The sequence below is a fragment of the Bubalus kerabau genome, chromosome 6, assembly GCF_029407905.1.
Source record: "Bubalus kerabau isolate K-KA32 ecotype Philippines breed swamp buffalo chromosome 6, PCC_UOA_SB_1v2, whole genome shotgun sequence".
Taxonomy (NCBI): domain Eukaryota; kingdom Metazoa; phylum Chordata; class Mammalia; order Artiodactyla; family Bovidae; genus Bubalus; species Bubalus kerabau.
In genome coordinates this window covers 64,690,938-64,715,342 of record NC_073629.1, presented here as the reverse complement: position 1 = coordinate 64,715,342, position 24,405 = coordinate 64,690,938, and positions in this window count along the sequence as shown.

Here is a 24,405-nt window from a genome sequence, read left to right as displayed (position 1 = left end):
TAAAACTTATTTATACAATATAACTCAGAAAACTGGTTTAAAGAATGTATATATATATATATATATATATATATATATATATATATATATAAGTTCTTAAATATAATTTATATTTTAACTATCCCTTTAGTAGTATAGACTGGCTCTTCTCTCTTCACACCAGGTTTGGAATTTGTGTCTGTATTTTGGAGTTGGAGATGGTACTTATGTAAAACCAAGTCATGAAATGAAAAGGGGTAAAAGGGCCTTATTAGCAAGAAGCACCTTATTTTTCCATGCCTTTATTTCCTTCCAGGTTCAAGACATTCCCTTCCTTGCCTTTGTTGGGCTTCCAAAGCTACGGGGACATGGGAGGAGTGGAGGGTGGGGGTGATGATGGCTGTGGGTGTGTGTGTGTGTGTGTGTGTGTATGTGTGTGTGTGTGTGTGTGTACATGTGCATACTCAGTATATCTCTTTGTGACCCCACTGCACTGTAGCCTGCTAGGTTCCTCTGTCCATGGGATTTTCCAGTCAAGGATACTGGTGGGAGTTGCCATTTCCTACTTCAAGGGATCTTCCAGACTCAGGGATCTAACCTGCATCTCTGTGTCTCCTGCATTGGCAGGTAGATTCTTTACCACTAGCACCAGCTAAGAAGCTCAAAGCTACTAGATGGTGGAATCAAGTGGGGTTGAGAATAGGGGGTGGTGATCTCTAGTGTTCCTGCATTTATATCCACTGGAATTTGTTGATCTATTTCTTTGTTCTGCCATTATCACAATCCAATCAGATAGTAGCAGGATGGAATTTGTGTAACAGAAAGGCCTCTTAGGCTGTACTTTTACCTAATTCTATAATGTTCTCAGAAAAGTAGAGGAAATTTTGCATGTTCACGTAAGCCCTTCCTCCCAACTTGTCTGTATAGACTTACCATTACTACACCTTCTGTTTTACTATTTGGCCACCAAAATAGTGAGGGGGGAAAAATTCAAAGGCTGCTTGTGCCTTAGAATACAACAAAGGAAGTAATAATACACAAGGTCCTCGTGCTCTTAGATCCCCAATCCTCTCCAGAGGTTATAGTACCCCGGGGGGTTGACTCTGGAGGAGTACTGAGTGTGTGCTTTCAGAGATAAGACAGATCTAATGTCATTGCTCTTCTCTCTGAACTTCCTCCTCTCCTCTTTAGGTTGAATAACCTTTATAGTTTGTAAATAATCATGATTCTTCTGTACCTATTGCTTAGGCCAGGACCTGCCAGGCACTTGCTGCTCCAGAGAACACGTGTTTTAAATTCAGAGTGCCTTTTCTGGTATTATCATTGCCAACTGTATTTGGAACCTTAAAGTTAAACATTGACCACTTATTTTCTTGAAATTACTGTGGCAATAACCCTACTGTAAGGGTAAGCACCAAATAATTGATGCTTTCAAATTGTGGTGCTGGAGAAGACTCTTGAGAGTTTGTTGGACAGCAAGGAGATCAAACCAGTCAATCCTAAAGGAAATCAACCCTGAGTATTCATTGGAAGGACTGATGCTGAATTTGAAGTTCCAATACTTTGGCCATCTGATGGGAAGAGCTGCCTCATTGAGAAAGACACTGATGCCGGGAAAGACTGAAGGCAAAGGGAGAAGGGGAAGACAGAGGATGAGATGGTTAGACAGTATCGTCAACTCAATGGGCATGAATTTGAGCAAAATCAAGGAGATAGTGAAGGATAGGGGAACCTGGTGTACTGCAGTCCATGTGATCATAAAAAGTCAGACACGACTTAGTGACTAAACAACAACAAGAGTAATAAAGATAGAATTTCTTAGCTTCCTAACAGAAAAAAGAGGGGTTTTGGCAAGATCGAGCAGAACTGAGGTGAGGATAGTGAAACAATCAGTTGAAGTTATTTGGAAAACTTTTTCTCATATCAGTCTGAGCCAAATAGAAGCCAGTAAAGGATAAGCCTGGTTCAGTATTTGACTGCATTGAGTGAAAGAATAAGAAATAAAGCATGATCTAGGGTAGCTGGTTGGTATCATTCATCAAAATGGACAGCAAGAGAGAAAGTGGCTTTGGGGAAAGATGATGAGCTAGGTCAGGTCTCAAAGTGCAAGTTTTAAGAATAATAATTCAGTCTGGGTTTGGGATTGTTGTCTTTTAGTATATTACTGAGCCCACAAACAAGCAGTACAAAGGGCATATATGAGAATAAATGTTTGTCAATCCATATTACTTTATGTAGCTGATGATAAATGTTCCCTGTAGTATTTTTTCTTTTTATATTTCTGAGGCAAAATATGCCCATCTGTGCAAAAATCCCCAGGAATGTTAGCCACTATTAGAAACAGTAACAAGTTCCCTAGTTTCTATGCATGGAAAGTGTTTCTGTAAGAAGGGAGCTTTAAATCAATTCTGAAGAAGCAAGAGTGAGAAATAAATGTTTTTACTTTCTAAATAAATGTGACAGAGGTTACTAGCACTCTTTCGACATCTACTCTTCCCTTCTTCCATAGTAATGTTTATGACATTTCCTATATTTTATCTAATTTCCCTGAAAAACAAATTCAATTTGAATTGCCCAATATCACAGCCCACGTGACTGAGTTCTTTCCAAAGAGATGTAAAGGAAGACGTTTTGTGTGTCCCTTGCTTGCCTTCCTTAAAATAGAGCTGAAATGTACACTGTATCCCTTCTTCATCATTCCTTCGTCCTTCTTATTGTTTGGAATGTGGGTATGATTGGTAGAAAGGACAGTCCTTTGGAACAATGTGAAACGAAGTTGCTGTGTCAGCGTTAGCCAGTTCATTCTGGACTTTCACGTGCGGGAAAATTAACATTCTCTGTTGATTAAGCTACTACTTTTGGATCTCTGTTTCACAGAGCTGAAGCAAAGTGTGTGTGTGCACTCAGTCACGTCCAACTCTTTGCGACCCCATGGACTGTAGCCCACCAGGCTACAGGATTTTCCAAACAAGAATACTTGAGTGGGTTGCCATTTCCTACTCCAGGAGATCTTCCCAACTCAGGGATTGAACATGTGTCCCTTATGTCTCCTGCATTGGCAGGTGGATTCTTTACCACTAGCACCACCTGGGAAGCCAATCCTAAGTGATACAGTAATTAACTATTTCTTTCCTTAGGATAAGTTGAACTTCCAGTTGAAAAACTCACCTGAAAAGAATGTATCAATGAGTTAAACGTCATAAAAGATCTGACTACTGGCTCTATATTCATCTCTAGAGACAGATTCTCCTGGTATTAAGTCAGTTTAATTGGCAAATTATTTTTTATTCATCTTTTCTTGATTTTCTTAACATCATATTGCTAGATCATGATAACTTTCTATTTGTTGCTGATATAAAATAGACTGGAACTTGAATATTCAGATCCTCCTATACTTTAATGCCTTTTCTCACGTCTCAAACAAAATCATCCTTAAAATGTCTAGCTATTTCACTGGTTGATCTTTTTTTTTTTTTTTTTCCCATAGTTTTTTTTTTTTTTTTTTTAAACTTTACATAGCTGTATTAGTTTTGCCAAATATCAAAATGAATCCACCACAGGTATACATGTGTTCCCCATCCTGAACCCTCCTCCCTCCTCCCTCCCCATACCATCCCTCTGGGTCGTCCCAGTGCACCAGCCCCAAGCATCCAGTATCGTGCTTCGAACCTGTACTGGTGACTCGTTTCATAGATGATATTTTACATGTTTCAATGCCATTCTCCCAAATCTTCCCACCCTCTCCCTCTCTCACAGAGTCCATAAGACTGTTCTATACATCAGTGTCTCTTTTGCTGTCTCGCACACAGGGTTATTGTTACCATCTTTCTAAATTCCATATATATGTGTTAGTATACTGTATTGGTGTTTTTCTTTCTGGCTTACTTCACTCTGTATAATAGGCTCCAGTTTCATCCACCTCATTAGAATTGATTCAAATGTATTCTTTTTAATGGCTGAATAATACTCCATTGTGTATATGTACCACTGCTTTCTTATCTATTCATCTGCTGATGGACATCTAGGTTGCTTCCATGTCCTGGCTATTATAAACAGTGCTGCGATGAACATTGGGGTACACGTGTCTCTTTCCCTTCTGGCTTCCTCAGTGTGTATGCCCAGCAGTGGGATTGCTGGATCATAAGGCAGGTCTATTTCCAGTTTTTTAAGGAATCTCCACACTGTTCTCCATAGTGGCTGTACTAGTTTGCATTCCCACCAACAGTGTAAGAGGGTTCCCTTTTCTCCACACCCTCTCCAGCATTTATTACTTGTAGACTTTTGGATCGCAGCCATTCTGACTGGTGTGAAATGGTACCTCACTGGTTGATCTTTTAACACTCCAATCAATCCTTAAAATCTGTGCTATTAAAGATTTCCATTTTTTCATGTATCCAAATAGTCCTAATCAGTTGTCAAATTTTAGTTGTCTCCTTGAAAGCTTTTGGGCTGTACAGTATTGTGGGTTCTGGAGTCTTGCTGCCTCAGTTTCACTATTTACTAGTTATTGGATCATAGGGGCTTCTCTGGTGGCTCAGATGGTGTCTGTCTACAATGTGAGAGGCCTGGGTTTGAACCCTGGGTTGAGAAGATCCTCTGGAAGAGGAAACGGCAACCCACTCCAGTATTCTCGCCTGGAAAATCCTGTGAATGGAGGAGCCTGGAAGGCTCCATTGGGTCATGAAGAGTTGGACATGACTGAGAGACTTCAATTCAGCTATTGATCATTGAAAAATCATTTATCAACTCTAAATAAATTTAGTAAATCAACTCCTTACTTTTTTATTAAATCTAAAATAGAACAGTAATAAAAATTAAATTAAATAATCCATAGAAAACAACTACCTGAGGCCCTGCTAGTGTACTGTAAGTACTAATTGAAAGTAATTAATTTCATTTCTGTTTTGCATTTCTAAAGAAAATTAAAATATTCTATTTTCCTGTTTTAAGATAAAATGGCTTACATTAACTTATTTACTCATCAAATATTTTTGATTTATGTCTGACTTAGTTTTGTTTTTATGTTACTGGGTAATGGACAGACCTAGCCCCCATTATCATCTGTCTTCTCATTTGCTTGTTTGTATGTAAAACTCACTAGCCAAAAAATTGATTCATCTTACTGGCTTGACATTCTTTGGGGAGTTTTGTGCTTTTCTTACATATCTTTTTATATTTTTATACTGTCACTTGGCAAGTGTCTAGGTGAGTGATACATTGTTATTGAATTTGTTTTGATTCATTTTTCTAGGTTTGTATTGTGACTACATAGTACTTCAAACGTAGTCACTTAATTAAAGACAACTGATTATTTGGGTGATAACCCATACATAAAATAGAAGAGAAAGTTAGAATAACAATCTGAAAATAGTAGTTTTTATATTCATTTTCCAAAATATCAGATTTTTGTGAAATCTTAGATTGACTACTTAATCTACTTGTGTTTCTATTTCTCGTTGTTTAGAAAAATCAATTTTGAAAGGGTTTTTTTTTTTTTTTTCCCCCTAGAAACACAGTTCGGATATTACAGTTGATATGTATTCAGAAGTCTTAGCAGTTTCTGTACATGATTCAGCACAAGAAGGGAATACAGACCATCAGATAAAGGGCTCAGTACACGCTTGGTACAGGGCATTCAGATCAGCCCTTTCTGACATGGCAGTGTGTCTATCTTTCCAGCCACTTCCCTTACACAATTTCTCACACCTTTCATTTACAACCCCAGCCCCATCAAAATACTGCTCATTTCTTATTGTCAAATTATTGCTCCTGATTTAAAGAAACTTTAATTCCAATTGATTTAAAAAAATGAAAAAGAAACATTCTTTCTGCTAGAAATTCATTTTCATTATATATGTGTGCTTCCTCACTAATGGGAGAAGTAAGCAAAATATGAAAACTTTCTATCGGAAACTTGAAAATGGTATTGGTCAGGAACTACTAAAGAATCAAAAAGGACATGACTAGATTTGCACCCCTAAAATCTTTCCTAGCTGAGTTGATAAAGTAAGCCCATTTATTAAAACTCTGTAGCATATCACATTATGCAGTATAAATCAACATAATGTGATATGATCTGACATCAAGTTAAGAAAGTGCCTTTTCTGCTTCTGCTCAGACCATATGCTCAAATTATTAAAAATACCCACAAATGCATTTTTTTAAGGAAAAAAGAAAGAACAATCTTCTCTCAAATTAACCATCTTGACTTATGTATTGTTTATACAGAAAACTACTCTCTTCTCTTGGATACTTTATGATCACTTATTTTACAGATAATGTTTTGATTTTTTACCATGAGAACTTTTATAAAAGAAACACATATGTACATTCACATATACACAATGAGTAAACTACTGTTCAAAAGTAAATCTTCTGTAAACTACTAAAGAGTAAACTGCTCTTGTAGAGTGAATAAATATAACTTATTTGAGAAATATTAAAATTGTCATGTTTTATCAGATGCTGCTTATAGTAAAAGCTTCTTATTATTTTACCTTATTTTGAATTCTTAAAATCCAAATATGAATCATTGACTAGCTAAATATGATGGCCTGTTCAATGTCACTAATTTTGACCTGAATTCTGTTTACCGAGCAGTCTCTAAAAACCTGCTCACCCATGGGTAAATAGAAGCTAAGCTTTTAAAAAAATATATTATTCCATGCAATTATGGGAAAACAGCCAAGTTGGCAAGTTTAAAAAATACACACACACAAACGCTGGAACATCTTGACTGGGTTGATGACATGACAGCACTGTAGTGTACTACCAGCTGGGAGTTGGCTGGGGTTCAGAAATGGACTCAAGACAGTGGAGCAGAATGCAAGAGGAGGCGGCTCTCCATTGGTGTGACTGCTTTGTCTAAACCAGCAAGAAGACCATTTGCTACACCAGCTTTCTAGCACTCTGCCCTTAGCTGATTTCTCTCGGTAACAGAAAAAAATGTGGCATAAGGGGATACAATCGTGTGTAAAATGATACTGCACAATCTGCTCAAGCTTCCATTGCAGTCTCCAGGCCTGTTTCTCATCTTGCTCTGGATCCCCCCTGAGCTGATGTAAGCACAGAGTTCCCATGGACTTCCAGGGGGCTCCATGCTTCTAGAAGGAGAAAGTCCAAGAGAGCAGAGGGGCAGGGCATGTGAGCCACTACAAGTTACTTGGTTCATTGTCATTCCCTTAAAATAAAGATGAATACAATGTCAGGTGAAAGTCCAAATAGAGCCAAAACAAAACACCTCATTTATAGGGGTTTGGAAAGCTCACATTTGCCTTTTTAATATTTCTAAATTTCTGGGATAATTTTGTTTTCTCTCTTTTTAAACTAACCCAGAGAATGCTGAAAAAGCAGGAAGCAGCAATGCGTATAGTATTTTCAGTTCAACCAGCAACATGATGCTCTCAAAATCTTGCAAGATGGCCCTTTCCCCCCAGACTTGCTGTTCAGTTTTGCAAACACCAGAATTTCTATAGTTTTGATCAAGTTCAAGTTAAGCATGCTCCAAACTTTAGTATTTATCTGGACAAGCATGAATACTGCTTTTCTCTTAATTAACCCAGCACTAATTACCTTAATATTTTGAGATCACAAATACTGATCTGTAATCCTTTCTGGGGGGAAAAATCCAAATTTCCTATAAGAAACAGCTTTTATTAATATCTTTGAGCATCTTGAACTTCGAGTATTGTTATGTCAGCACATCTGTGTATCTTGTTTGGTCAGAGAAATTAACTATTTAGCATTACTGATACAGCAGGGGAATTTTTGAAGTCCTTTGATGAAAGAAAATTATAACTGTAATGAAAATGTAAGGATTTTCCCCCCTTTACCTTTCCTTTTCAATTTATGTTGCAGCTTCTCTGGCCATTAGAAAAGTGGGAGAAAATAGTGTAAATTTCTTAATAGCTAAATAAGGACAGAAATAGACCTACAAAGTTAAAAGTCTGTAACTCTATGCATAAAGAGAAATTAACTACCTTCCAGTATTCCTTTAGAAATGACAACTCTTTATCTAAAAATGATAATAAAGATTGGGAAAGTTTATGCTTTAATTTAATAGCTAAGCATTTTTTTTTAATTTACTCTACTAATCCTTCATGCTTGGTCAGTCATGAGCAATAAAATGTTAAAAATCTCACAAGCACTTCTGTGAATTTGTGTTCAGCATACAAAACTCCATTATATTTGTAAAAATGCTAATTAGGACTTATAAATTAAAATATGCAAGTTAAAATAAATTCTAATTGCCTTAGCCATAAAATAAAGGACTGTCCTTTGTTCAAGGGTTGACAAATCCTCAAAAAAGCAGCTCTGGGTATCTGTACATATTATCAGTCAACTTATATAGTTCTCTTCTCACAACCTACTTCTTTCTTAAAATGATTTTCCTAGTGAAAATTCTATGCCTTAATTGACTTCTTCCCTATACCTTATAAACTTTTTTCTTCTCATTTGTATTCTCTTACATTTCTCCTTAGCTACCTCCACTCTTAGCTTGATTTTACTCATCTGGTTCTAATGTCTTATAGTTTCAGGATTTAAAGTAGATATTTAGGATAATAATAAGAGTAGCAAATTATGACATCTATGACATATTGATTACTTATTGTGTGTGACACTTTGTGCTCAATGTATCACATACGTGATCTCATAATAATCCATAAAGCATAAATTAGTTAATTGAGGCTTTAAGAATTTAAGTAAATTCAGCGACATCACAAGGTAAATGAATAATGAAACTGGAAATGAAACCTTGGTCTCTCCAATTCTGACACTCATCAATGCCAAGTTATAGTCTCTTTCTTATTCATGGATTTTCATTCCTAGTCTTGTGAAATGTTATCATGAAATGTCTGCCCAGATCATAAATACATTGAGAATATATCTTGCTTAGCCCAACCATCAAGCACAGTTTTGCAATCAGGTACCAATTGTTTTATTATCCAGCCACCCTAGAACAGACAGACTTCATGGTTGTATCCTGTGATGCTGCTGCCAAATTTGTGTGAAATGCACAACTGAAACAATAGTCCATAAAGCTCAGATATTTCAAAAAATTTGTTTTCTTTCTTTTTATGTAATTCAACTTCGTTTCTAGCATGAGCTCCTATTACTACATAATAGCAAAACATTTTGATCCACATAAGTCTGACTTCTTATGGCCCAACCCAGTGATTTCTTAGTCATTATAGGCTTACTGTACAGTCCCATGTCCTCATGCTAAGTCACTCCAGTCCAACACTTTGCAGCTCCATAACCCACCAGGATCCTCTGTCCATGGGATTCTCCAGCCAAGAAAGGAGTGGGTTGCCATCCCCTCCTCTAGGAGATCTACCTGACCCAGGGATCGAACCCATGTCTCTTAAGTCTCCTGCATTGGCAGGCAGGTTCTTTACCACTAGCGCCACCTGGGAAGCTCACAATATAGTCCCATTTCATGTTCAAATTCAATCTTGAATGTATTTCTTTCTCCCTGAAGAAAGTCTGAGATGATATTATTTCAGAACTTGGATTGAATGTAGAAGTATCATGTGTGTCTTCCTCTGTTTAATTTCTCTTCTGATTTTTTCTTCCATTTTAACATTATCGTATCAGGCCATCTTTTAAATAATGAAATGTTATGCAAGATGTTTGTGGGTCTAATTTTGGCTTTTACTTGGCAAACTCTGTCATAGTCAATAGTGGGTTGGGTAGGTTGTTCAGTCATGTCTGACTCTTTGTGACCCCCATGAACTGTAGCCTTCCAGAATCCTCTGTCCATGAGATTCTCCCGGCAAGAATACTGGGATTCGCCAGGGGAGAACTGGGGATCCTCACAACCCAAGGGCCGAAGCTGGGTCTCCCACATTGCAGGGAGGTTTGTTTTTTTTCTTACTGTCTGAGCTACCTGGTAAGTCTTTAGTCAATACCCTAATATTTTACTGTCTGAGCTACCTGGTAATTCATAGTCAATACCTTGATATTTTTGCCATGTCTTTACTCCATCTTCAGGGAGAACGTATAAGGTGTATTCTAGGATACATTCCCTCCTAACTTTTATGACCACTGTGAAGTCCTGCCTGAATGTTTTCTCTACCGAGTGTGAACAGTGTTTTCCTTAAAAACCAAAGGAACTTTGGGGTGCTCTCACAAAAACGCAACATACCAACTTAGGCCATCTTGTTTTCAAAATGGAGTATGCTCTTCTCCTTGAGTGTGAACTGACTTTATGTCTTCCAAAAATAAATAAAGGGGAAAAGTAACTTTATAGTGAAGAAATGTCTCAGGTACCCATTAACCAAGTGATTGATGGAGGCTGACAACAAGGATAAGTCATGATGATATGCCCAGAAGGGCAATTCGTCTCTGGTATTCTCAAAACCCATGAGAGGCCATCAGACAAATCCAAATCGAGGAACATTCTACAAAAATACCTGGTCATTATTCCTCAAAATTGTCAGGGTCATTTAAAAATTGAGAAACTGTCATAGATCAGAGGAGACTAATGCAACACAACAACTAAGGGCAATGTGGAATCATGGACCAGATCCTGGGGCAGGATAAGGACATCATTAGTGAGCAAATGTGAGAAACATGCAGCTTCATCAATAGTATTTGCCAATGTTAATTTCTTAGCTTTGACAAATGTACTATGGTTTTGTGAGTTGCTAATATTAGGAGAAATATGAGAAGGATATGTGGAAGCTGTCTATAATGTCTGTGCAACTTTTCTATAAATCAAACATAATTACAAATATTATAAACCAATAAACTGGTGTTACCTCAATAAAAACTTTATTACAAAACCCAAAGTTTTTTTAAAAAATGGGCTATATGCATACCAGATGTACCAGATGATTTAAGTTATAGAAAGAAAAAAAAAATATGAGTTATCCTTAGTCACAACATTGAGATGATCACCTGCCACACACTAGGGAAAGAAGGGGGATTCTCTGTGGGTGGCAGAGATATCCTCACTCTTTTATTATATATCAGTATATTATAAGGTATTGGAGGTTTTGAATATGAGGGAAACTTTATTACTCAAATATAAATCTCCAAATATTTTGAAAGTAGTAGATATTTTGAAGGAAAATCTTGCATATCACACAGAAGTACTTCAAAAATCTTATGAGTTGTCAAAGTTAAACATAAACTATATATTTTTTCCTTATAAAAATAAATATTCAATATTGCCATATTTTAAAAATAAGGTAGTTGCTTTGGAAAGAAACTTCTTTTATGGAAAGAACATTTTTTAAAAAACAATTTTGACTTCTTATTTTTAATTAATTCATTTGACCTCATTGTGTGTTAGTTGAAGCTTGCAGGATCTTCATTGCATCATATTTTGTTGCAGTATGAGGACTCTAGTTGTGTCATGGGCTTCAGGATGCACAGGCTCAGTCTTTGTGTTGCATGGGTTTGGTTCTCTGTGGCATATGGAATCTTAGTTCCCAGACCAGAGATCAAACCCATGTCCCTTGCATTGCAAGGTGGATTCTTAACCATAGGACCACCAGGGAATTCCCAGAGAGAACATTCTGAAAATGTGACGCTTGGTAAGTATGTTCATATTTAGATAAATTTGTTTATGAAAATAAACAGCATCACCTATAAAAATTCTCCTATCAGTAAGCCTTAAGAAAAACTTAGAATTCTAATCCTCTAATCTAATTACAAATCTTCAGAATAAATTTCTGTGATTAGCTTTGGTACAAACTTCTAACTTCTCACACTGTGCATCCATTCTTCTCCTGAATTCTTTGATCATCTTTATGATCGTTGTCCTGATTTCCTTTTTGGAGAGATGGCCTATTTCCCCTTCATTTAGTTTTTCTTCTGGGGTTTTAGCTTGCTCTTTTTGTCTGGAACATTTTCCTCTGTTGTCTTATTTTATCTAAGTTGCTGTTTTATGTATCTGGCAGGTTGCTTACACAGCCTGAGTTTAGAGATGGCCTTCTGTAGGAGACATTCTATGCATTCCAGCAGGGCAGTGCCCTTTGTCACTTGATAAGCTGTACACGCAAGGGGTTTCTCCTGTGAGGGCTGCTCATGTCCTTCTGTTGTAGAGGGCTGACTCTACGGGCCATCTGATAGAATTGTTTGGCTCCCCCACCAGTTGCTTGCTAGGCCCTGCCTTGTGCAGCCTCTCTGTTGGCAGAACCAGGTCACCAAGTGACAAAACCATGGAATCCCAGGGGCCCTGGGGCTTATACTTGCTTACTGATGGGTAGAATCAGGGTACAGAAGACTCCGGGGTAGTTGCACATTCACTGCTGAGTGAGTGAAGCTAAGTCCTGGGATTAGTGCCAGCCTCCTGGCAGGCAGAGCTGGGTCCTGGAGTCTGGTTGCTTGACCCAGGGGGTCCTAGAGCCACTATCAGATAGTTGAAACTGGGGCCATAAGGGTTGGATCCTGACACAGTTGGGTATGGGGCCTGGTGTATTCTGAAGCTTCTGTCGGTCTGCTAGTGAGCAGGGCCAGGCCAAGCTGGTCCCAGGGCTAGGTCTGGCCTGCTAACATGCAGGCTACACAGCTGTGGTTCTCTTGAGTCTGGAGTCTGACCCCTTGTGGGTAAGGCTGGCCCAGAGGCTTGAGCAGGTTCCCTGAGGCCAGGGCAGGCCGCAGGGCATTCTGGGGTGGGTGCCTGCCCACTAGTGGGTGGAGCAGCATCTTGGCCCACCAGTGGGCCGCACCTGGGTCCAGAAGTGACTGGACTCAGGGAGTCTGGTCTTAGGCAGCTTGCCTGCTGACCTGTGGTGCTGTGTCCCCTTTCAGTTAGTTGCCTGGCCTAAGCCTGCCCAGCACTGGTGCCTATGGGCTGTTGGGTAAGGTGGGTCTTGGTGCTAATGAGCAAGAGCGAGGATTCCACAGTAGTGTCCACCAGCAGAGAAGCAGCAACCTGCATCTGTGTCTCTGAGCTCCAGTTGTATCCTGCCTTTCTGGGAGATTCTCCAAATCAGTAGGTAGGTCTGACCTAGGTTCCTCTCAAATTACTGCTTTTGTCCTGGTTTCTGAAGCATGTGAGCTTTTCTGTGCACCCTTTAAGAGTGAGATCTCTAGTTCCCTCAGCCCTCTGAGTTTCCAGAAATTACTGCCTTTTCCCTGGGTCCCGGAGTGTGTGAGACTTTGTGTGCCATTTAAGAGTGAAATCTCTACTTCCCTCAAGACTCTGGGTCCCCAGAAAGCAAGCCCTTCTGGCCTTCAAAGCGAAGTGCTCTGAGGGTTCATTTTCCTGGTGCATGATTCCTGAGCTGGGGAGCCTGATGTGGGGCTCAGATTTTTCACTTCTTTGAAAAGCCTCTGCAATGTAATGTTTGGGGGGGGTCACCCACCCTGGATTATGGGACTTGATTATATAGATCCTCCTACCTACCTTGTGTGGTTCCTTGTTCGTGTCTTTGGTTATAGAAGATGTTTTTTGGTAGGTTGTAGTCTTTTTCACCGATGGCTGTTTGGATAATTGTGATTGTGGTGTGCCCATAAGAAGAGGTGAGCTCAGAAGATTGAAAGCTCATATACTTTCAATCAGCCCCCTTAGTTGATCTCATGGAAGCCACTTTTCTTACTAATTAACCGTCCTGATCTGGTAGGGCTGACAGCTGCTGGGGAGATCATTGATCCCAGCTAAAGGGTACCAGCAAGGCCTCAGCGATATAGGCAATGAGAAGCTGCTTCCAGGGCTGGTGCCTAGTGCCAGGTGCTTTTGGGATGGTGCACTTGTGATTATCTTTGATATATTTTATAAAAATATGAAATATAGCACTTTCTAAGTCAAAAGAACAAATGATGAACATCATGGAAACTCAAAACCTACTGGCTGCTTTCAAGAAAATGCTAACATTATTACTAGATGAGATTGAAAAATGAGTTTCAAGATTTAGTAAATGTAGACAGCTTTCATTTCTTCTATTTGGACCTATGAATTTTTACCACTTGATTTTCTCATTAATGCAGTCATTGAACCAATGAAGTGTCTTAATAAAGATAACTTAGAACCAGACCTGGAAATCATTTTCTAGCACATAGTTTTAAATCAAGATGTTAATGATGATAAAGCATAATCACATTGAATACACCAAGTAATTTCAATATCCTAAACAAATTTTAGTACACTATTAAATATAACATTTTCTAAGCATATTTTTATCTCATATTTTATCTCATTCATTTTAATTTAATGTTTTTGTGTTTATTATATAATAGAAAAATGTTACTATAGCAGTACATTTGTTCCTTGGAATCTGTTGGGGACAGGTTATAGGATCTGTCATGGATACCAAAATCTATGGAGGCTCAAGACTCATAATCCATATTCCATATCCTCATTTTGAAATATTCAGATTTAACTGATTATATGGTCACCTGGCATGCTGCAATTCATGGGGTCACAAAGAGTCGGACACGACTGAGTGACTGAACTGAACTGATGGACCGTTAGTACCATATGTATATATTGAAAATTATTTCTCAAAAAATTTGATAACAACTGCCTCTTATAAGTCCTTGTTCTCTACTCTGAGTTATGATCTAGATCTCTCTGCTCTGCTTCCTAAACTTAAGGAGAATTTCAGTGTGGAATGGAACATCGATAGTGATGAATGTTCCTTAGCAGGCTTCTAACTCTTCTCTTTGTCTCCAACCCTTCATCTCATTTCTTGATTAAGAATGGGGAAAAAAGACTGATTTTAGCCAGGCTATTTATATTGTGGTTGTGGTGTGCCTATAAGAGGAGGTGAGCTCAGGGGCTTATCAGTCATGGTTGATCTCATGAGAGCCAGTGTCCATATCAAACTTTCAAACTTGTCTGTCTTACAACAATTTTTGAATTTAAGGGTAAAAATTACAGATTATCATATACTGTCTTTTTGCCTTTTTTTCTGGGGGAAAAGAGCAGCTACATTTTAAATGGAATAGTCACTGGAAATAATGGAATTTAACAATTAATGTAAATGTTATTTCAGCTCATTTGTACGCAGTTCAAATCAGAAATAACTACTCAAAGATTATTTAATGAGTAAAATCTTTCTTGAGGCAGGTGCATCTTGAATGACTCACAGAGAAATGTGTTCCTGAATTTACAAGATAGCCTCAGCTGAGCCCAGGACATGGAGCCAAAGGGCAGCCAGGCATCAGGGTATTGTAATCTGGATGGATGTGCTTTGATACAAAAGAAAATCATCATGCAAACTGCATGTGCCAATGTGGCACAGATTTTAAAGAATGAACCCTCAGGCCCTGAAAAAAATTAATGAGGTCTGCCTCTCCTTTTCATGACCTTTTCCTTAGGTTTTCATGGGAATCTGTTTTCTTTGTTTTAGTCTGAGCTGTTCTGGGAGGAGTCACGGTGGGACAGTGAATCTGCACTGTGGTCTCCTGACACAGAGTTTGCAGTCTACCACTGAGTCGCTGGCTCTTGGGCACTTGAAGGCCCTGACCTAGGCAAACTTGTGTAGAAGGCAAACATCGTCTTACAAAATCCAACCCAGGGTTCCTCTTTCTAGACATTTTTCTCTTTGAAAGTCTTTTTTTTTTTTTTTTTTCCCTTGCAACAAGCCTATTCATCTTTATGTCTCTCTTTTTTCTATCTTTCAAACCCTGTTTTCATTAACAGATCAGGTTAATTCATTCAACATGTCACAGAAATCTAGAAAATAGGGACAAGAACAATGGACCTGAGGTAAGAAAACCTGGTCTAATAACCTAACATTGTTGCTTACTATGAGAAAGAAAGAAAGTGACGTCTCTCAGTCATGTCCAAGTCTTTGTAACCCCATGGACTGTAGCCTACCACATTCCTCTGTCCATGGGATTTTCCAGGCAAGAGTACTGGAGTGGATTGCCATTTCCTTCTCCATACTATGAGACTGAGGCCAATTTAATTGCATTTTTGTCTTTAGTCTCTTATTTGGTAGTGCAGAGCTAATAAGCTCTGTCCTGATGCAAGTCAACACATAGGTTGTATTCAAGCATCCCTTCCACTTTTCCCTTTTATCAGCTAGTGAGCTATGAGTAGGACTAACCCCCTCCCCAAATCCATAGTGGGTCCCTGATTATTCTAAGATTATAAGTTTATTTTATCCAATTTACCAACAAGACTGGCTACTGGAATATATTAATAATCATTTAGGAATATATGAATAGGCATGATTTTCCTCTCAGAAGTTTTTCCAGAGATAGGCTTGAAAATACAGTTTGTTCAATTAGCATATAAAGCGTATTTCTGTTCTTCACATTATATGTTGTGTGGATATGAACCTTGGTCAGATCTAAAGATTATTCAGAGATTTGAAATTACCCATAGCAATATTACAAATCTCTAATATTCTCTAAGTGATTTTCCTTTATAGTACTCTATACCCTGTAATGAAACCCCTAAAGCTATAGGAATGTCTATTAATCCAATCTAATGAACCCAGCCCCATAGTGAACTTAGGTCTTTGGTGTATAGGGTGATGAGAAAGCTACAAAAATATTTTTTTCTGTTTGTCTATTTCTTATCAAGTTTTTATGTTTTAGTTGACTTTTCTTAAACACAATTCTTCTAATTTTTAAAATATTAAGAAAATATAAGTGAAAGTGAAGTCATGTCTGACTCTTTGTGACCCCATGGACTATAGCCTAACAGGCTCCTCCGTCCATGGGATTTTCCAGGCAAGAGAGTACTGGAGTGGATTGCCATTTCCTTCTCCAGAGGATCTTCCAGACCCAAGGGATCGAACCTGGGTCTCCTGCATTGAAGGCAGACGCTTTACCATCTGAGCCACCAGGGAAGATATAAAACCATATGCAAATTAGAAATAGTAACAGGAAATAGAAAAGCAAAGATAGGAATTACAAACTCGAGAAAAGAGTGAGGCTAATTTTTAAAAGTACTGTACATTTACACATATATGCAAAGGGAAAGTGATATATTTTGTTTTAAGCCAAGGATGGTAAATTTGTTTTATATAAAATTCAAAATCTTATAGTTTGAAGATGTCCTACTGTATCATATTGATAGTGTTCTTCATTGCATCTTAATTCTTCAAGAACACATGTTTTATTATTAATGGTAACTGCCTCCTGCCAAGAAGGAAAGTGTAGATGCAAGATAGACAATATTTGTTTTTCTGCTCATCACTGACAGCCTTTGTATGGAAAGATACCTTAGAAGATACAATGCCTCTCTTGGGAGCAGAAGGCAGGTTTATATACTATCCAGTTTAATAAAAATAATGTCTCATTCTAGGTGAAGGTCAAGCAGACTTACTGCCAATTACAGATTTTTGGTCCCTGTGCTGGGGGTTCCTCTCCTGTAACAGAAACCAAAGTATGTGCAGAGAGGCCCCATCACCTGGCCCTCTGCACTGTCTTGTGGGAACTGGGGTTTAGGCAACCAGTGCAAATCCTGATACTCTAGCATCTGCTATTGTATTGTAAGTACAAAGGCCATCTGTGGGTGGTTCAGGAGTCTCATTTCCCCAGATCATATGCATGAAATTATGACAGGTTAAATTTTAGGTTGCAGCGAGAGTGAAGTTTCAGACCTTTTACAGTTCTAAACATAGCCTGTATTTGTATCTATTGCTGTGTAACAAATTACAAGCTTAGAGACTTTTAACAACATCTATTTATTAGCTCACAGATCCACAGGTCAGAATTCCAGACAAAGTATGGCTAAGTTTTTGCTTAGGTCTTAACAAGGCAAAACCAAATTGTTGACTAGGATTTGTTCATTCCTGAAATCTCCAGGGGAAGAATGCTCTTTAAAATTCATTTTTTCACTGGACAAATTTTGTTCCTTGCAAGTATAGAACTGAGGTCTTCTTTTTCTTTCTAGGGGGCTGCTCTCAGTCCTAGAATCTACTCATATTCCTTGTCACATGGTTCTATCTATCTACAAAGCCGGAACAGAGAATGTACCTCAAGTCAAGTCCTTTTCACCCTTTGAGTATTTCACTTCTTCTGCCTCTGACCTTGAGATCGATATTTAAAAGATCTACTAACTTGGGACCTTAATTATATGTGCAAAATTTCATTTCTGTAGGCTCCACCCTCATTCAAGGGGAAAATATACAAGGGTGAGGGTCAACAGGGGTGTTGGGGGTCATGGAATTCTGCCTGCAGTGTACTGATACTTATCATGCCTAACTGTTCTGGAAGAACTCTCTTGTACATCTGATTTACTCTTGCACTACTACCACACTATTTCAATTCTGACACAGAATTTGTGGGTGTTCAATCGAACTCTGATACCACCTGGAGTTAGCACAGACCCCACAAGTTAAGGGCTCACTCCCACAAAACGCCACCCAACTCTACCCAACCCCAGATATAAAAACAAGTCCCAGATTGTTGCCTGCACTTCTGACAGACCAGTTATAAATCACAGGTTTCCAAGCAACCCTGAAGTTCAATTATTTGCTAGAAGCACTCACAGAATGCAGGGAATGATTACTTACATTTACTGATTTATTATATAATAAAGGATATGATGAAGGATATAGATGAACAGCCAGATGCAGAGATACACAGGGTAAGGTCTGCAAGGGACCTGAGAATAAGAGCTTCTGTCTCTGTGGCATTAGTTACCACCCTCCTGGTCCATACCATTTCTGTCTTTTATTGAGCCCATCTTTGCATGAAATGGTCCCTTGGTATCTCTCATTTTCTTGAAAAGATCTCTAGTCTTTCCCATTTTTTGTTTTCCTCTATTTCTTTGCACTGATCACTGAGGAAGGCATTCTTATCTCTCCTTGCTATTCTTTGGAACTCTGCATTCAAATGGGTATATCTCTCCATTTCTCCTTTGCTTTTTGCTTCTCTTCTTTTCACAGCTATTTGTAAGGCCTCCTCAGACAGCAATTTTGCCTTTTTGCATTTCTTTTTCTTAGAGATGCCAAGGGAATGTTTCATGAAAAGGTGGGCTCAATAAAGGACAGAAGTGGTATAGACCGAACAGAAGCAGAAGATATTAAGAAGAGGTGGCAAGAATACACAGAATTGTACAAAAAAGATCTTCAGGGCCCAGATAATCATGATGGTGTGATCACTCACCAAGAGCCAGACATCCTGGAATGTGAAGTCAAGTGGGCCTTAGGAAGCATCATCACAAACAAAGCTAGTGGAGGTGATGGAATTCCAGTTGAGCCATTTCAAATCCTAAAAGATGATGCTGTGAAAGTGCTGCACTCAATATGCCAGCAAATTTGGAAAACTCAGCAGTGGTCACAGGACTGGAAAAGGTCCATTTTAATTCCAATCCCAAAGAAAGAAAATGCCAAAGAATGCTCAAACTATTGCACAATTGCACTTACCTCACACGCTAGTAAAGTAATGCTTGAAATTCAAGCCAGGCTTCAGCAATGTTAACTGTGAACTTCCAGATGTTCAAGTTGCTTTTAGAAAAGGCAAAGGAACCAGAGATCAAATTGTCAACATCTGCTGGATCATCAAAAAACCAAGAGAGTTCCACAAAAGCATGTATTTCTTCTTTATTGACTATGCCAAAGCCTTTGTGTGGATCACAATAACTGTGGAAGATTCTGGAAGAGATGGGAATGTCAGACCATCTGACTTACCTCTTGAGAAATCTGTATGCGGGTCAGGAAGCAACAGTTAGGACTGGACATGGAACAACAGACTGGTTCCAAATAGGAAAAGGAGTACATCAAGGCTGTATATTGTCACCCTGCTTATTTAACTTATATGCAAAGTACATCGTGAGAAACTCTGAGCTGGAGGAAGCACAAGCTGGAATCAAGATTGCTGGGACAAATATCAATAACTGAAGATATGCAGATGACACCACCCTTATGGCACAAAGTGAAACAATCTAAAAAGCCTCTTGATGAAAGTGAAAGAGGAGAGTGAAAAGTTGGCTTAAAGCTCAACATTCAGAAAACTAGGATCATTGCATCCAGTCCCATCACTTCATGGCAAATAGATGGAGAAACAGTGCAAACAGTGGCAGACTTTATTTTTTGGGACTCCAAAATCACTGCAGATGGTTATTGCAGACATGAAATTAAAAGACACTGACTCCTTGGAAGAAAAGTTATGACAAACCTAGACAGCATATTAAAAAGCAGAGACATTACTTTGCCAACAAAGGTCCATCTAGTCAAAGCTATGGTGTTTCCAGTAGTCATGTATGGATATGAGAGTTGGACTGTAAAGAAAGCTGAGCACCAAAGAATTGATGCTTTTGAACTGTTGTGTTGGAGAAGACTCTTGAGAATCCCTTGGACTGCAAGGAGATCCAACCAGTCCATCCTAAAGGAAATCAGTCCTGAATGTTCATTGGAAGGAGTGATTTTGAAGCTGAAACTCCAATACTTTGTCCACTTGATGCGAAGAGATGACTCATTTGAAAAGACCCTGATGCTGGGAAACATTGAATGTGAGAGGAAAAGGGGACAACAGAGCATGAGATGGTTGGATGGCAGCACAGACTCAATGGACACGAGTTTGAGTCAACTCCAGGAGTTCGTGATGGACAGGGAGGCCTGGTGCTCTGCAGCCCATGGGGTCACGAAGAGATGGACACAACTGAGCGTCTGAAGTGAACTGAACTGATGCTCCTGGTACACAAATGTGTTCATCAATTTGGAAGCTGTCTGAATCCCATACTTTAGTATTTTTATAGAGGCTTTATCACATAGCTATAATGGATTATTAGCTCATTCTCCAGCCCTCTTCCCCTTCCTTCAGGATTGGAGATGGACCTGGAAATCTAGTCAAGTTTTTATTTTTCTGGTGACCAGCCTCCATTCTGAATCCGTCTTGGAGCCCAGCAAGAATCACCTCATCAGAACAAACATATTGATACCATTCAGGGAATTCCAAGGGATTTAGAAGCTATATATCAGGAACTAGGGTCAGCGACCTTGACCTTATATTAGAACAAAAGACACTTTTAGTACTCATCACTTTGCAAACTAAAAAGGTTTTAGGAGCTATGTGCCAGGACCTAAAGGCAGAAACAAGCAACTTAAGATTGCTTAAGTTTCAAGCAACTAGTGGAAACTGCATAGTGAAGTCGGGTCTTAACAATATCCTGAGATAAAATAAGCTGATCAACTAGAGCTAAAACTTAATTCAATAATAATATTATAATTAATGTTTTTGATTTTTATTTTATAAAAGTTATGTTGTGTGGCATAAGGCATAGCATTCTTAATAATATTCTTACCATGAATACCTTGATAGGAACCATGGTATGTTTCTTATAACATCTTTCACCATAGGCTAACAGATACACACCAAAACACAAGCCAGCAGAATACATTTTTTAAGGGCTCATTTCAAAGAATCAATATGCACAGTGCTTTGCCAGTTAGTCTTAATATATAAAAGTAGACAGATATTGAAAGTGATCTGCGGTAGCTTAGTTAGGAAATCATGTCAAGAACCAGGCAAAAAGTATAAAATGAAGGTGATAGGGAGCGGCAGCCTCTAAGACTAACTATAAAGAGCTCACCATCCATTGCTATTGTTGCTGTTCAGTCAATAAAGTCATGTCCTACTCTTTGTGACCCAATAGACTGCAGTGCCCCAGGCTCCCCTGTCCTTCACTATCTGCCCGAGCTTGCTGAAATTCACGCTCATGGAGGCAGTGATATTATCTAACCATCTCATCCTCTGCCACCCTCTTCTTATGCCTATAGTCTTTCCCATCAACACTGTCTTTTTCAATGAGTCAGCTTTTTGGATTAGGTGGCCAAAATATTGTAGCTTCAGCATCTGTCCTTCCAATGAATATTCAGGGTTGATTTTCTTTAGGATTGACTGATTTTATCTCCTTGCTGTCCAAGGGACTCTACTCTTCTCCAACACCACAGTTTGAAAACATTAATTCTTCAGCACTCAGCTTTCTTTATAGTCCAACTGTCACATCCATACTAGACTACTGGAAATACCATAGCTTTGACCATATTTGTCAGCAAAGTGATGTCTCTGCTTTGAATATGGTATCTAGGTTTGTCACAGCTTTCCTTTCAAGGAGCAAGAGTCTTCTCATTTCATGGCTGCAGTCATCATCCACAGTGATTTGGGGGCCTGAGAAAATAAAATCTGTCACTGCTTCTAAATGTTCCTCTTCTATTTGCTATGAAGTGATGGGACCAGATGCTATGAGCTTAGCTTTCTGAATGTTGAGTTTTAAGCCAGTGTTTTCACTCTCTTTTTTTTTTTTATCCTCATCAAAAGGCTCCATAATTCCTCTTCACTTTTGGCTTTAGAGTGGTATCATCTGCATATCTGAGGTTGTTGATATTTCTCCCAACAATATTGATTCCGGCTTGTGCTTCATCCAGCCCAATATTTCACATGATGTACTCTGCATATAAGTTAAATAAGCAGAGTGACAGTATATAGCCTAGTCATGCTCTTCTCAATTTTGAATCATTCAGTTGATCCATGTTCACTTCTAAGTGTTGCTTCTTGACCTCCATACAGGTTCCTCAGGAAGCAGGTAAGGCGGTCTAGTATTCACATCTCTAAGAATTTGCTATAGTTTATCATGATCCACACAGTCAAGACTTTAGCATAGTCAATGAAGCAGAATAAGACATTTTTTATTGGCTTTCTCTATAATCCATGCCTAGTGGCATTAAAAGCAAAATTTTTAAAACAGAATACCTCTTGAATAAAACATGTCTTCAGATTTCAAAGAGGCAGTTCTGAATTGTGGCCTTTAACATATCTTCATGTGAGTCATGGAATCTCCTATAGTCATCTTGCTTGAACTGTTTATTTGTTCATGAGTTCATGGTCATATGCTTCGGAAAACTATAGTAATCAAGAGAAAGCCAGTTAAGACTTAAATAATGTGTTTTTATTAGTTTTCACCTTTTTGGTTGTTTTTTGGGGGTACTTCCTATTCAAATTTGTTCATGATTATATTGGTATTTAGACTAAAATATTTGTGCTACCCACAAAATCGCCTCTTGTGAATCTATGTAAGACTAGAACCATTTATTTGCTTCTAAGTAAACAAGTTTAACAATCTTAAGAATTTCATATTTAACTTTCATTAAGTTTAATTTGTAAATAGTATCATTTGTCTAAGCTTCTGTTGAGTAGGATTGTTCAGAAACTGACAGCTTATGAATTTAATTAAATATCATTTTGATGATGACAAAACACATTTATATATCATACCCTTCCTAATGGCCTTCTTGAAATTTCCTCTTAGAGCTGTACAGCTATCTCACATTTAATAGGGGTAAATAGAACATTTTATTATTTCTCCAAACTCAGTGCTACATATTTACTAATTAAATAAAAGGCAGCCTATCTATCAATGAAAAATTAGTAGTTATTGATGATTTCTCTCTTTTTTTTTTATTTTATTGTACTAAAGTACATCCTGCTGATTCTGCCTCCAAAATATACCTTGTTACATCATCTCCAGTGCCTTCTTTCTTCAGGTCATAACCATCCCTTACCTTGGAAAAAGCATCTTATTTATTCTCCTGTTTCATTCTTTAGTTCCCTTTTCTATTCTGTAAGTGCCATGAAAGGTATTTTTGTAAATGCTACAGTTTATTACACACTGCCACAACCTTCCTTTATCACACCAAGTATACTCCCTACCTCAGGGCCTTTGTGTGTTTTTTTTTTTTTTTTTTTTTTACCTCAGGGCCTTTGTATGTGCTGTTCCCTCTACCTGGGATATCTTGGCTCTTTACCTCATTGCTTTCAGGTTTTATTCAGGTTCCTTTTCAGTGAGACTTTCTATATCTCACCTAAAATAATTGTTCCCCTTGATCTCCTTACTTCTGGAGTTTCTTAAAAGTTCTAGTTGTTTTCAATTCTCTAAGAGTTTGCCTTAAGCTTATGAAGGGCATAACATATCTTTTATTTATTTACTTTGTTTCTTTGTCTCTTATTCCACAGTATAACTCAATGATGATGAAGATCTTATGTTTCTCTGTGCTGGAATATTTTCCCCTCACTCTTGATGTGGTAGCTTCATCTCTTTTAACATTCAGTTTAAATAGAATATATCTTGGGAGAATGTTTTTTGACCACTCCATCTAGAATCAGTTCAATTTAATGTATTATTTCACTTTCCTATTTTTTAAAACTGTAGTAGCACAACCTACAATCATTTTCCTTGGCTTTATGCCTCCAATGGTTGGTACAATATTTGTCAAATGACTAATTAAATGAATGAAAGAATAAATAAAGTGTAGAATATAAACCATGAGTGAAGATAAGACTAGAGGAAAATTCTTACATTAAGAACTTTGAAAAGTATACAGTTTCAAATCCATTTATTGATTTGATTTTTTACATTTATATCATTATTTCTTTTAAAAATCAACCTTACACACAAACATCATGTATTGCAATACTTGGAATAAGTCTCAGAATTAAATTGAAGTTCTAATTTTTATTAGCTATGCAGCCATGGACAAGACACTGAACATTAATTTCTTTATTAATACAGTA